General features: G+C 36.9%; 1 protein-coding gene across 6 annotated transcripts in view; it reads left to right on the top strand.

The window, feature by feature from the left end:
• Positions 1-12339, top strand: part of Fak (protein tyrosine kinase 2 Fak) — a 171415-nt gene that overhangs the window by 70432 nt on the left and 88644 nt on the right. The gene's annotated exons all lie outside the window — the stretch shown is intronic.

Here is a 12339-nt window from a genome sequence, read left to right on the forward strand (position 1 = left end):
AGATACAATAGCCTTATCTGTAGTGAAGAATTTTTTATAATCGTATATTTCCCGAATATTTAGCACGTACCATTTTTCCATACCATCCTAAAAAAACCAATTACTCGTAGAATTATTTAAACTAAAAAGTTGCCCTCTCCTCCCTCAGAGAGTTCCCACAAACACAATAGCCATATCTGTCGTGAAGCATCTTTATACTCGTAAACTAATTTTTAAAACTAAAAAAGTTACCCTCCTCCTCCCTCATAAAGTTCAGACAGACGCAAAAGTGTGCTTTATTTGCTAATAAAAAAATGTATTATTTACCGCACTCTCTGAGGGGGGTAGAGAAAATGATCCCAATGGTCGGGGGTGGGGGAGATTAAAATTTTAATATCTTTGACAAACTCTTTTACGATGTTGAAAAATGGCGAAAAGAAAATACTTAAAAAAAAAACAAAAAAAGTTGGATAGAAAAAGGTAGAAGCTAGAGGTGAAAATACTAACATTTCCAAATTCAGACTGCTGTTGAGTGCCGTCCGTTTCTTGCATAGATGTGGTGGCGATGTCACTGGCTTGTACAGGTGAGCCAGTGGGGCTCCCCATCATGTGAGTAACTATCCATTCTCTTTTCAGTTTTCTACCTAGCTGCATAAGTCCTGGCACTGGTGAGTTTTTAGAAGGCAGCGTCGGTCTGGAATGGATGTGAGTGGCCCCCAATGGACCGCATATCTCCACTTGTTGTATTGGAGCAACGTCGTTAGTCTTAGCTCTCTTTTCCAGGGGAGGGTAATTGTAGGAATCCCCTTTCTTAAAAAGAAGGCAAAATTTAGCATGGAAAAAAACAATTCCCTTTTTTACAGAAGAAAAAATTAGTCTGCTCAAAGAACCCCCTCTAACCACACGGAATCAGGGAACAGAGTCTCTCTCAAACCCCGTAAAGCTCTTTTAAAAGATACAAGAATTACTTATTTAACACAAAAATTTCATTTTTAACGGATACCAAGTAAAGAAAAACTGTGTTAGAATTGATTCATTGCCCTCTTCCATGTCATGTATTTTTATAAAAGCCTCTTAATCATCTATTGAATCCATTTAATTTAATCAAATACAATTTAAAAATTTACGTCTAATTTGGTAAGAAGACAAAATATTCTTTAAATGAGTCTTTGATCACAAATATCCGTCTTTTTTTTTTCTTAATCCCGATAATTCACATACCGCGAATAGATCACTTCAGACCGATAACAGTTAGAGTAATTAGATCCGGGTTGCAGCGGAATGTTGTTTTGAAATCATCCCCTCTTTGGTAACATGTTAAACACAGATGGCTTTATTTAGAGCGGAAGAAGATAGTACATTTTAAATGCGGGATTGGGAAAGGATTCTTTTGAACGAAAAAGAACTAAAACTACAGAGCAATGGAAAAGGGAGTTTTTTTGTTTTACATAATAGAAAAAAGCGTGCTTTGCCGTTTTTATCGAATATACGCATCATATTCTTAAGATTTTGTATTGTTGGAGGGGAGGGGGCTAAGTCCCCACTGAAATTTGAATTTACTAGTAAAACGTTTTTTTTTTTCATTGAAATAAAGAATGAATGTGTACTCACATTGAAAATAGAAATATCCATTGTTTCAGAGTTAATAAAATCCAGTGTAATATGCTCGATATGATAATAAATAATGAAAATTTAATTCAAAAGCATTAAAAATTTATACAAGTTTTAAATGAGTAATTAATAAGCAATTCCCTGATTGGCTGCCTAAAAAACAGGTGTCAGCTCGAAAAAAAACCCACTCTTATTGAAAAACAACAACTTGGAGTTGAAACGTAGTTTTATAACGTGTTTAATCATGTGTAGTCTTAAGAATGTGTATGTGAACTCATGACCTACATTCATTGTGTAATTGACAACAAAAACAGAAAAAAAAACTTGTTTGAGGACATTATACGCTGGCAAATAACCGCTGGCTGTAGACTATGCCTTGGAAAGCCTTATACAGGGTTTCAATGACGAATTTTTAAGCAATTATCTGATTGGCTGCATAAAAAACAGGTGTCAGCTCGAAAAAAACCACTCTGGTTGAAAAAGAAAAATTGGAGTTGAAACAAATTTGCGCGGGGAATCCCCCGTTCATACTGTTATCTTTTTTGCAATGTTTAGGAACAGGCGGGGAATCCCCACTCGTTTGGAATGGTACCAACAGGACATAAGCAAATAGCACGTAGTTTTATAACGTGTTTAATCACGTGTAGTTTTAAGAATGTGCATGTGAACTTATGACCTACATTCATTGTGTAATTGACAACAAAAACAGAAAAAAAACTGTTTGAGGACATTATACATTGCCAAATAACCTCTGGCTGTAGACTATGCCTTGGAAAGCTGCCATGGAACGTAAAGGCCGCAAAGTAGTACCTTGGTTACTACTGGAACCGATATGCACAAAAAATAGGTTAGGGAAATATTTAAAAATATTTTTATTTGATTGACTTGAAACTCTCGCGTGTAAGTTGTTGATTTAAGGGATCCTTAATTCACCTAGAAAATATAAAACCCATATTGATGAGCCTAAAAATGGGGCCCTGAAAGGCCCAGTAAACACTTGTTTTTTTTTTATCCTTGACGACTTGAAACTTAACAAACACAAGTTCCTGGCTAACTGTAGGCCTGCCCTAATGCCAGAGGCGTCGTTTGAGGGGGGAATCCCCCCAATAATTTGGAAGATAAATTATTATTTAGCCCATACCCCTTGACTCTCCAGATGCAGACCCCTCTTGCTCCCCTCAATAAAAATGATGGAGCTATGCCCCTGCGTAATGTTCTTGGAAAGTTTCAGTTCTGGGGCACAGACCCCCCTTATGGGCCGTAAATATTTTCGTTCTTGATTAGTTTGAAACTTGCAGGCGCAAGTCCCTGTTTTAAGAGGAACCTAAAATAAAAAAAAAGATGTTGGTTCTTTCGAAAATGGGACCAATAAGGAGCAAAAAATTTTCTCTTGTCTGTTCAAAATTTATATCCTGAAGTCTTTGGGCCAAGAGGATTCAAAAGGACAAGCAAAAATCGAAAAAAAATATTGTTTCTCCCGATGAAGTGTGGAAAAATGGCATTTTTTTTTCCAAACGACTAGAAACTTGCAAAACTTGCAACGTTAAGTAGCTTTGGCAAGAGGGCCCTAATGTAAAAAAAAACACAAAAAAACACAAAAACAATTTAGATTGTTTGACTTTGTAAGGGAACCCAATGTAGAAAAAAAATCGTTAGGCCAAATGAGGCCCAAAAACGGAACTAAAAAACTTTGCTTCCCCAAACACATATAAAAAAAAACACTGATAGGTGTTTTCTTGATCAATTTTGAGGTTACATGTAGACAGGGCCAAGAGAACCTTGATGAAGACAAAATATTTGAAAAAATTAGGTTGTATCGATTCGTGCCATCAAGAAGTACGCGAATATTTTTCTGAATCCCTCTTACGGTCTACCATCCTACATAGTGCGGTATGCCATGTATAGGGTCAAATGTCACTTTTTATTAAAATTAATTTTAAAAACTTTTTCCACAATACAAGTTTTTCAAAGAAAAGTAAAGAGCTCCATTAAGCCAAGAATGAGCAAAAATATAGTAAAAAATTTTCCAAGCGTAGAACTACCACAAATCACTATCAGTAAGTAAATGAACCCAGAACGAGCAGAAATTATAATGAATAGCCAAGTCAAACTCAAACGAGCAAACATTAGCATGAGTAGGGCTGATAACCTCCATGCCCTCTCAAGACCAGAAAACAATTTGCACTTTCTAAAAAAAAAAACAAATGACCGTGGATTGTCAGTTTAATTGACATATACGACATTTGTTCCTTAAGGTTTTGATAAATTTTTTTTTTTTAATAAATTACTTTCATAAGAAAGTAAGAAAGGTGAAAACATTTCAAACGTATTTTGTCTGTAAGTAAGGAGTCTGTAAGTAAGTAACTGTAAGTAAGGAGCGACCTGGCTCAATAGAAACCGAAACTCTAAAAAACGGAAATTTGATACCAATAGATACATCAGAAGAATCAGATTTTTATGCTGATTTCAAATATATATATATATATATATATTTCATTAGGTTTAGTCTTACTCATCAAAAGCTACGCGCCTGAGAAAATTTGCCTTATTTTCGACTAAAAGGGGAAATAACCCCTAAAAAATATAGAACCGTAATGAAAATCACACCATCAGATTCAGCATATCAGATAACCCTACTGTAGAGGTTTCAAGCTCCTAACTGCAAAAATGTGGAATTTTGTATTTTTTGCCAGAAGAAAGATCATAGATGCGTGTTTATTTTTTTTTTTTTTTTTTTTTTTTTTTTTTTTTTTTTTTTTATTTCCAGGGGTGATTGCTTCGATCCAGTAGTCGTAGAATATCGTAAGAGGGCTCATTTTAACGGAAACTAAAAGTCCTAGTGCCCTTTTTAAGTGACCAAAAAAATTGGAGGGCAACTGGCCCCCTCCCACGCTCATTTTTTTTCCCGGAATCACCCAATCAAAATTTTCAGATTGCCATTTTGTTCAGCATAGTCGAAAATGTAATTAATATGTCTTTGAGGATGACTTAATCCCCCACTGTTCCTGAGCGACGACCTTCAAGTTATAAACTTTGCCCATTGTTTACATACAGTATTGGTTATTGGAACATATACAGGCGCTTCACGGAGGATTTTTTTTTCTACTGGGGGTCGGGGTCAGAGTAGGGTTACGGGAAGGATCTTTCCATGGAGGATATTTCCTTGGGGAAAGGGACATTTCTATGAAGGGGGCGCCAGATTTCCTAGCATTATTTAAAAAATAATCAGAAATTAATTAAAAAAACAAGTTTTTTTTCAACTGAAAGTAAAAAGCAACATTAACACTTAAAACGAACAGAAATTATTACGTATATGAGGGAGTTCACCCCCTAGTCAATACCTCGCTCTTTACGTGAAAGTTTTTTTAGTACTTTCAAAAGAACTAAATATTCCAGTTAAACGGCCGTTGTTGTTCAGGGGTTTGTGGTTCGAACAAAATTCGAACTTAAACGTAAAGAGCGAGGTATTGAATAAGGAGAAAACTCCCTAATATGCATTATAAAATGATATGGATATAAAAGTTCGTTACGTAATTTAATTCATAGGTTACGTTAGAACAAAATTTCGAGAAAGCCATTTAGTCGAAAAAACGAAAATTAATATGCGAATTTCGTTTTAATTATTCATGTACGTTGAGCCAAAATCAAAGCTTCATTAATTCAAAAACGTTCAGAAATTAACTGAAAAAACAAGTTTTTTTTAACTGAAAGTAAGGAGCGACATTAAAACTTAAAACAAACAGAAATTATTCCGTATATGAAAGGGGGTGTGCCCTCCTCTACGCCGCGCTCTTTACGCTAAAGTTTGACTCTGTCTCACAACTTAATTTTTTTAAACAATAAAAAACTTTACCGTAAAGAGCGAGGCGTTGAGGAGGGGACATCCCCTTTCAAATACGAAATAATTTTTGTTTGTTTTAAGTTTTAATGTCGCTCCTTACTTTCACTTAAAAAAAACTTGTGTTTTTTTTAGTTAATTTTCAGTAAAGCGCAATTTGTGTTCGGGTCTTGAGAAGGCATGGGGTTTATCAGCTCTACTCGTGTTAAATTTTGCTGGTTTGGGTTTGACTATAGTCTTTTTCATGGAAAAAATAATATTGTACATCTTTTCAGTTTTTTTTTCTATAAGAATCCATAGTATGGGTTGCTATTTGTATGTTAAAGAAACTTTTTCAACAATTTTTAAGCCTGACACAAACAGTATAATTTTCAATTTAATTTTATAGCTTCTGAAGTTGACCTGAAAAACAAAACTTAATATCATTCCCATTTACTTTTGACTATTAAAAAGGGCACTAACCCATTAAATTACCAATCGAATCAGCTCTTCGAAGTTTTTAAGACAACAAATGGCCATCTCCTAATTTCTATCAGATACGTTACGGGAAAACCCGAGGTTTGGGGGAGGGTATCCACCCTCCGATCACTCTGAATATTAAAAAGGGTACTAGAACTTTTGGTTACCAATCCAATGAGTCCCCTCTGAAGTTTATACGGTCACCCTTTCTATATGTACCTTATATGCCCCCCCCCAGGGTATAGCATAAATCCTTTGCCCTGAGGGTTGTGGAGGGGGGTTCATTCTCAAAAACATAATTTCCGGACCTTTCAATTACGTTGAACAAAATGGCTTTTTCAAAATGTTGATTGTGTTTGGGAAATGATGGGTGTGGGAAGGGGGTTAGTTGTCCACCAATCACTTTTGACTATTAAAAAGGGCACTTGCTCTTTTGATTTCCAATTGAATGAGCTGTTTTTGAAGTTTCTGTGACAACAAATGGTCATCTCAAAATTTCTATCAGATGCATTTCGGAAAAATACGAGGTGGGGGGGGGGGTATCTACCCTCCGATCACCCTGAGCATTAAAAAATGATCTAGAACTTCCGATTACCAACCCAATGAGCCCCCTCCGAAATTTATACTATCACCCTTTCCATATGTACCTCATATGCCCCGAGGGCATAACTTACACCCCTTTCCCTGAGGACTTTGGGGGGTTGTCACCCTCAAAAACATAATTTCTGGACCTTTCAATTATGTTGAACAAAATGAGTATCTCGGCCATCTCGAAATTTCGATCAGATGCATTCCGGGAAAATACGAGGTTTAGGAGGGGTATCCACCCTCCGATCACTCTGGATCTTATATTACATCTGATTTCAAATCAAATGACACCATTCCGGAGTTTTTACGATCACCCTTTCTATATATACTTTATATGCCCCTAGAGCATAACTTACAACCCTTTCTCTGAGTGTTGTGGGGGGGGGGGGCTGTAATTATCAAAGACAAAGTTTCTGGACCTTTCAACTACGTTGAACAAAATGGCCATCTCAAGATTTTGATTGGATGTGTTTGGGGAAATGGTGGGCGTGGGAGGGGGATTAGTTGCCCTCCAATCACTTTTAACTATTAAAAAGGGCACTAGCCCTTTCAATGTCCAATCGAATGCGGTCTTTTTGAAGTTTCTAAGAGCCATCTCAAAATTTTCTATCACATTCGTTTTGGGAAAATACGAGATGTGTGTGTGTGGGGGGGGGGGGGTGCCACACTCTGATCACTCTGAATCTTAAAAAGGTCACTAGAACTTCTTATTATCATTCCAATGAGCCCCACCGAAGTTTATACGGTCACCCTTTCTATAGATACCTTATATGCCCCCCCCCGGGCATAACATACAACCCTTGCCCAGAGTGCGGGGGGGGGGAGGGTGCCGTCCTCAAATACATAATTTCCGGACCTTTCAACTACGTTGAACAAAATGGCTATCTCAAAGTTTTGATTTGATTTGTTTGGAGAAGTGGTGGGCGTGGTAGGGGGTTAGTTGCCCTCCGATCACTTTCGACTATTAAAAAGGGCACTAGCCCCTTCAATTTCCAATCGAATGAGTCCGTTTCCAAGTTTCTACGACAACTCCTTCGATACGAAGTGCCCTGGTCTAAATAAATAGTATATTGTGGCCACATCGCTCTTTACTTAGGCAGCGCTATTGCGCTGCCTATGATATTCTTTAGATTAATTTTACTTAAATGAAAGCTATTAAATCCTCCGTCAGTGCAAAATAACATAACAAATAACTTAAAGCGGTGGTAATTTGAATTTACTGAAGATGCAAAACTGAGTTTATCGTGACTCAATTTTAAGTCTTAACTTCTCAAAAAAGTTATAAAGAACTTGAGAAAGACTTTATTTACAGAGATCAGAATGATGTGATTTATAAAAACAAAAAGTGAAACTGTTTGCAGCTGTATCGATTCAGAACATCTGAAAATGGGCCTATAATTTGTTTTGTCTCTAATAGGCTTGAGACCTACAAGGCATATAGACATGGGCAACGGGAGCTCAATGAAAATAAAACTAATGAAAATAATTTGTATTTATTTTATTATTTTTTTTTTTATGAAATAATAATAATCGGTGATACCCAAAAAAGGCCCAAAATTGTTTCGTTTCCGATCGGCTTGCAGCCTACTGGGCAGAACGAAGTATAGAGGAGGAAACATTTAAAAAACTTGGTTGTATCGATTCTTGACCCCCCCCCTAAAACGGACTTAACATTGTCTTTCTATGATCACCATGGAACAAGGGGAACTTAATGAGGGAGCAAATTTTGGACAAAAAATTGTGTTTATATTTTATCTGATCCACTTGAAAATCCGCGGTGTGGTGTAAAAAGGGTTAAGTCCTCTTTTCCTAATTTTACAGGAGAGCAAAATGAAAATAAAATGCACAAGGAAAAAATCTTTCTCACGGATCAGAATTTAAGAAACTTGCAAGTTTCAAGGCTGATTCCTTCTTAACTTTTCCAGCAGAATTCGCTGGAAATGTCCAATTTGTTGAACTGTTCGTTACTTAGAAGTGAAGGGACTTGCGCTTTTTTTTGCCCTTTTGGAATAATTTATGACTTGGTCAGAATTAAATAATATCATCTGCGTACTAGAGATCACTACCAGCAAAACAGGGCTCAATGAGGGCCTTGGGTCTTTATCTGTGCTAAAACGCCACATTCATAGTGAGATTTTACTGATACCGAGATTTAGCTAGCTCTAACTAGAGTCAAACAGATTTCTCATGAAATTTTCTGATTGGCTGAAAATTCTAAGCAAAGTTCTGATTGGCTTAAATTAGCGCTGCTAAATCTCGGCATTAGTGAAACCTCATTGTGAATAAGACAAAATGGAGATTTGCTTTGGTGGAGGGGGGGCACGTCTTCTGGGTCAGGTTCAGAGTCTGTTTGTGTACGTCTTCGTCAAAATTTACGAAGCGTGCATAACTCCTTTATCCCTTCATTGTGCAAATTTGTTGATGCCTATTGTAGAAAAATATATATTTAAGTAAGTTATGGAAAAAAATTAACTAAAAGTCTAATATATCAAAGGGATGTACCCCCTCTTACTCTATTTCTGGCGTACACTTCAAATTTGTTTGGTGCGGGTTTGACGACGTTCAAGAGAGGGTATGCTGCCTGCCCACACAGTGTTAATGTATGGCCCGCTTATTTTTATATTATTAACAAGGCACCGTGCAATCATTTTTTGTCTTGTTTCAGTATAGACGGCCCCCTGACACGCATTGTGATTGTTAAGTTCAAAATTTTGGGAATTTCACGGTACCTCTCCTCTTCCTGATTTTCATATGTGTATATTGCTTGGTTTTTGCTATTATATGGTCATTTATGTATCCCATAATGTGAGCTCCTCTGGAATGGAATTTCCAGTGAAATTTCCAATGAAAATGCCCGAAATAGGTACTTTTTAAAATTTAGGGGGAAACAGGCCTACTGCCCCCCCCCCGCCTACTCGTTGGTCCCAGCACGATAATTTATTTAAAACTAGACTTTTCTCAAAACTTCCAATTATTAATTTGGCCCTGTAATTACTTATATCTCGTGTCTCATTGCTACTATGTAGATGAATAAAATTTGTATGTGAGACATATGACAAGAACAGTTACATTTCCTTAATGTATTTTAGTCTTTTCCATCTTACACTCGGTTTGTGATGAAAAAAAAACAAAAAAACAAAGCGGATGACATTTATGATAAAAAAAGAAGTCCAAATCAAAGCGGAAGACATCTTTCAATGCTACCTTATTCCTTTATTTACAACGGATGTTCGTGACTAATTAACAGACAACTATGAATCTTGCACCAGGTGAACAGGATTTTTTTTGATGCTTTAAAAATGGTGTTTGGCATCCTCAAATGGCTTTGTTGATTGCCATTATTCTAATGAAATGGAATAAGTAATGATTGTAGTTTGATCTCACTCTCACGGAACCACGAGCCCAGTTTGTGCCTCCATATTTAGATTGCTTGTGTCATCTTGGTTTTTAAAAGATACAATAGGCCTATGCTCAACTAAGATGTATATACAAAGAATAGGCCTCGAGTCCCTGTTTTAAACTCTGCGTGGATCAAATTTCCCCTGAAGACACAAGTTTTGTACCTCCTTAATTTTTCGAAGGAAATGTCAATCTCAAAAGGGCGCTTTAATTCAATGGAGGCTACAGTGGTGCCTGGGGGTGAAAATGGTACAGGAGGGGTGCTGACCACGTTAGACCTTTAAATTGAACCTTGAATTTTCATATCTCAATCGAATGAACCTCTTCATGAGTTTTTACCATTAATGCACCATAGTTTCATTTTTTGAAGATCTGTTATAGTTAGGGTACTTACTTTACTTAGTTCTTACTTTTGACAGGAGCAAGACGATCGACTATCCTGCCCGGTACCAGAGGGCCTTGGAATGACCTTTGATGCCCACATTTGATCTATCGGCTGTAACTTCAACGAAATTTTAAAACAGTCTTCTTATATCCGACGATTCCTCTGGAGTCCCTCCCCTCTACGGATCCAGATTTTCTTTAATTTTTTGCTGAGGCTCTTCTTTTGTCCTCCTGGTTTTTATTTCCGGTAGTGGACTGGTTCACAAACTAGGACATATCGTGCCTGCAGGAGGACACGGAGTGTTGCTTTTGGTGACGTCTTTTTATGATGAGTAAAAGTTCTTCTTATCAGCCACATTGACTTCTTACTTCACTATTCGAAATTCTGTTCTGTCTGTTAATATGGATAATATGGCAAAGACAACGGTGATCGAACACATCCAAAGATCTCTCCTCCTCTGCCTTCAACAGCTATGTCTCATAAGGGTATACTAGTACAGCTCGGACAATTGCAATAATCTGACAGTTGGACAGTTCCATGGTGTTTTGTAGTGAAGTCTACTCTCCAAGCCTTGGCTATATAAGCGGAAATTTATCTTTCTGCTCACTATCTAATGTTAGAATAAACCCTTGATACTTAAATTCCTTGATATTTTCTGTTGACTCTCTGCCAAGATTAACCTGGCAAGCAACAGATGGGAGCCTCTAGTAGCGAGTTTTTACTATACATAGAGTTATCTGGGACATCGTTGATCATGTCATGTAGATCATGGGCGGAGCCTCTATAGTCTTGGAGCCTCTAGTAGCGAGTTTTTATTATACATAGAGATCTCGGGAACATCGTTGACTGTCCCATGTAGATCATGGGCGGTTGATTCCAGCAGATATGTGAAATCCAGATCTGTCACGGATTGTATGAAACCAGCTGTTTGCTCGAAGATGATTCCGCTTTGGTTTTCAAGGCATCAATTGCACTCCAGTTTGTCGCGTAGTTGAATAGTATGGAAGATAGAGGACATCTTTGCTTTGCTCCAAATCCACTGGAAACTTAGAATTGTCGTTATCGGCTAATTGGCCACAATTCTTGGTATCTTTTTACACGCTTCGGAGTATCTCGATGAGTTTTTGTCACGCACCGTCTTCAGCCATGATTTTCCATAGCTCCTCCCTAATGAAACAGTCAAAGGCAGCTGTAAAGTCAATAAAGGAGGTAAGTAGAGAAGACAAAATAGCCCTTCAATGAAATGTACGCTAGTAAAAACTTAGTGTACTATGGTAAATAAGTTGAACTCTTGATTTTGTTATGGAGTTTTGCAGTTTTGAACCCCATCCTAAAGTTACATTGTTGCGAATCCAGTGGATTTGCCTTGCAAATACTTGGACTATCTGTCTTGGCTTTTCTCTGTCTACAATTGGCCATGGCTTGATGCAACCTATGCAACCTACTGCAAAATACTTGATAACTTTAATTCAAAATCAACAAGTAGCATTATAAATATTGTAAATATCTTATGAAAGATATAACATGTTTAAAAAACTCTCATACGGAAATATTTGATCGAGGAAGAGTACCATGCTGTTTTTTCTTTCATTTGTCTAAATAAGCTTTGCTCTCATAAATCTAAGATTACCTAAACGACCAAAAACATTATACGAGTATATACTTTAAGCAAAACTCTCAATGCAAAAAAAGCAAAGAAAAAGCAAGGTGAATTGAAGAGGAAACAATTGCGTCGTAAGGTTCACCTCTGTCCCTTCCTCCGTGGTTTCGACCCTGCTGTTTTTTTTTTACCTTTGTCTCTCTTGTATGCATGAAAATGTCGGTGAGTCTGCCCTCGAAGGAACCAGGAAAAACTTAGGAAATACCTTAATGGTCTTCTTAGAAGTAGGAGCTCAGTATGAAAGGTGGGAAAGTCCAAATGGTTTTGCGTAGGGATTAGTATTTTATTGATCAGTTCGTAGATTTTGCCAAAAATCTACTATTTTATTTTTAAAAACTTAGTTCTCATTAACAAAAAGTTTGAAAATAACTTACTTTATGAAGTGAATTATAAGCTAAAATATGAAATTATAGTAAATAT

Source organism: Artemia sp. Qi Xiang Cuo, chromosome 16 (assembly GCF_049724085.1).
Source record: "Artemia sp. Qi Xiang Cuo chromosome 16, ASM4972408v1, whole genome shotgun sequence".
In the NCBI taxonomy this organism is placed as follows: domain Eukaryota; kingdom Metazoa; phylum Arthropoda; class Branchiopoda; order Anostraca; family Artemiidae; genus Artemia; species Artemia sp. Qi Xiang Cuo.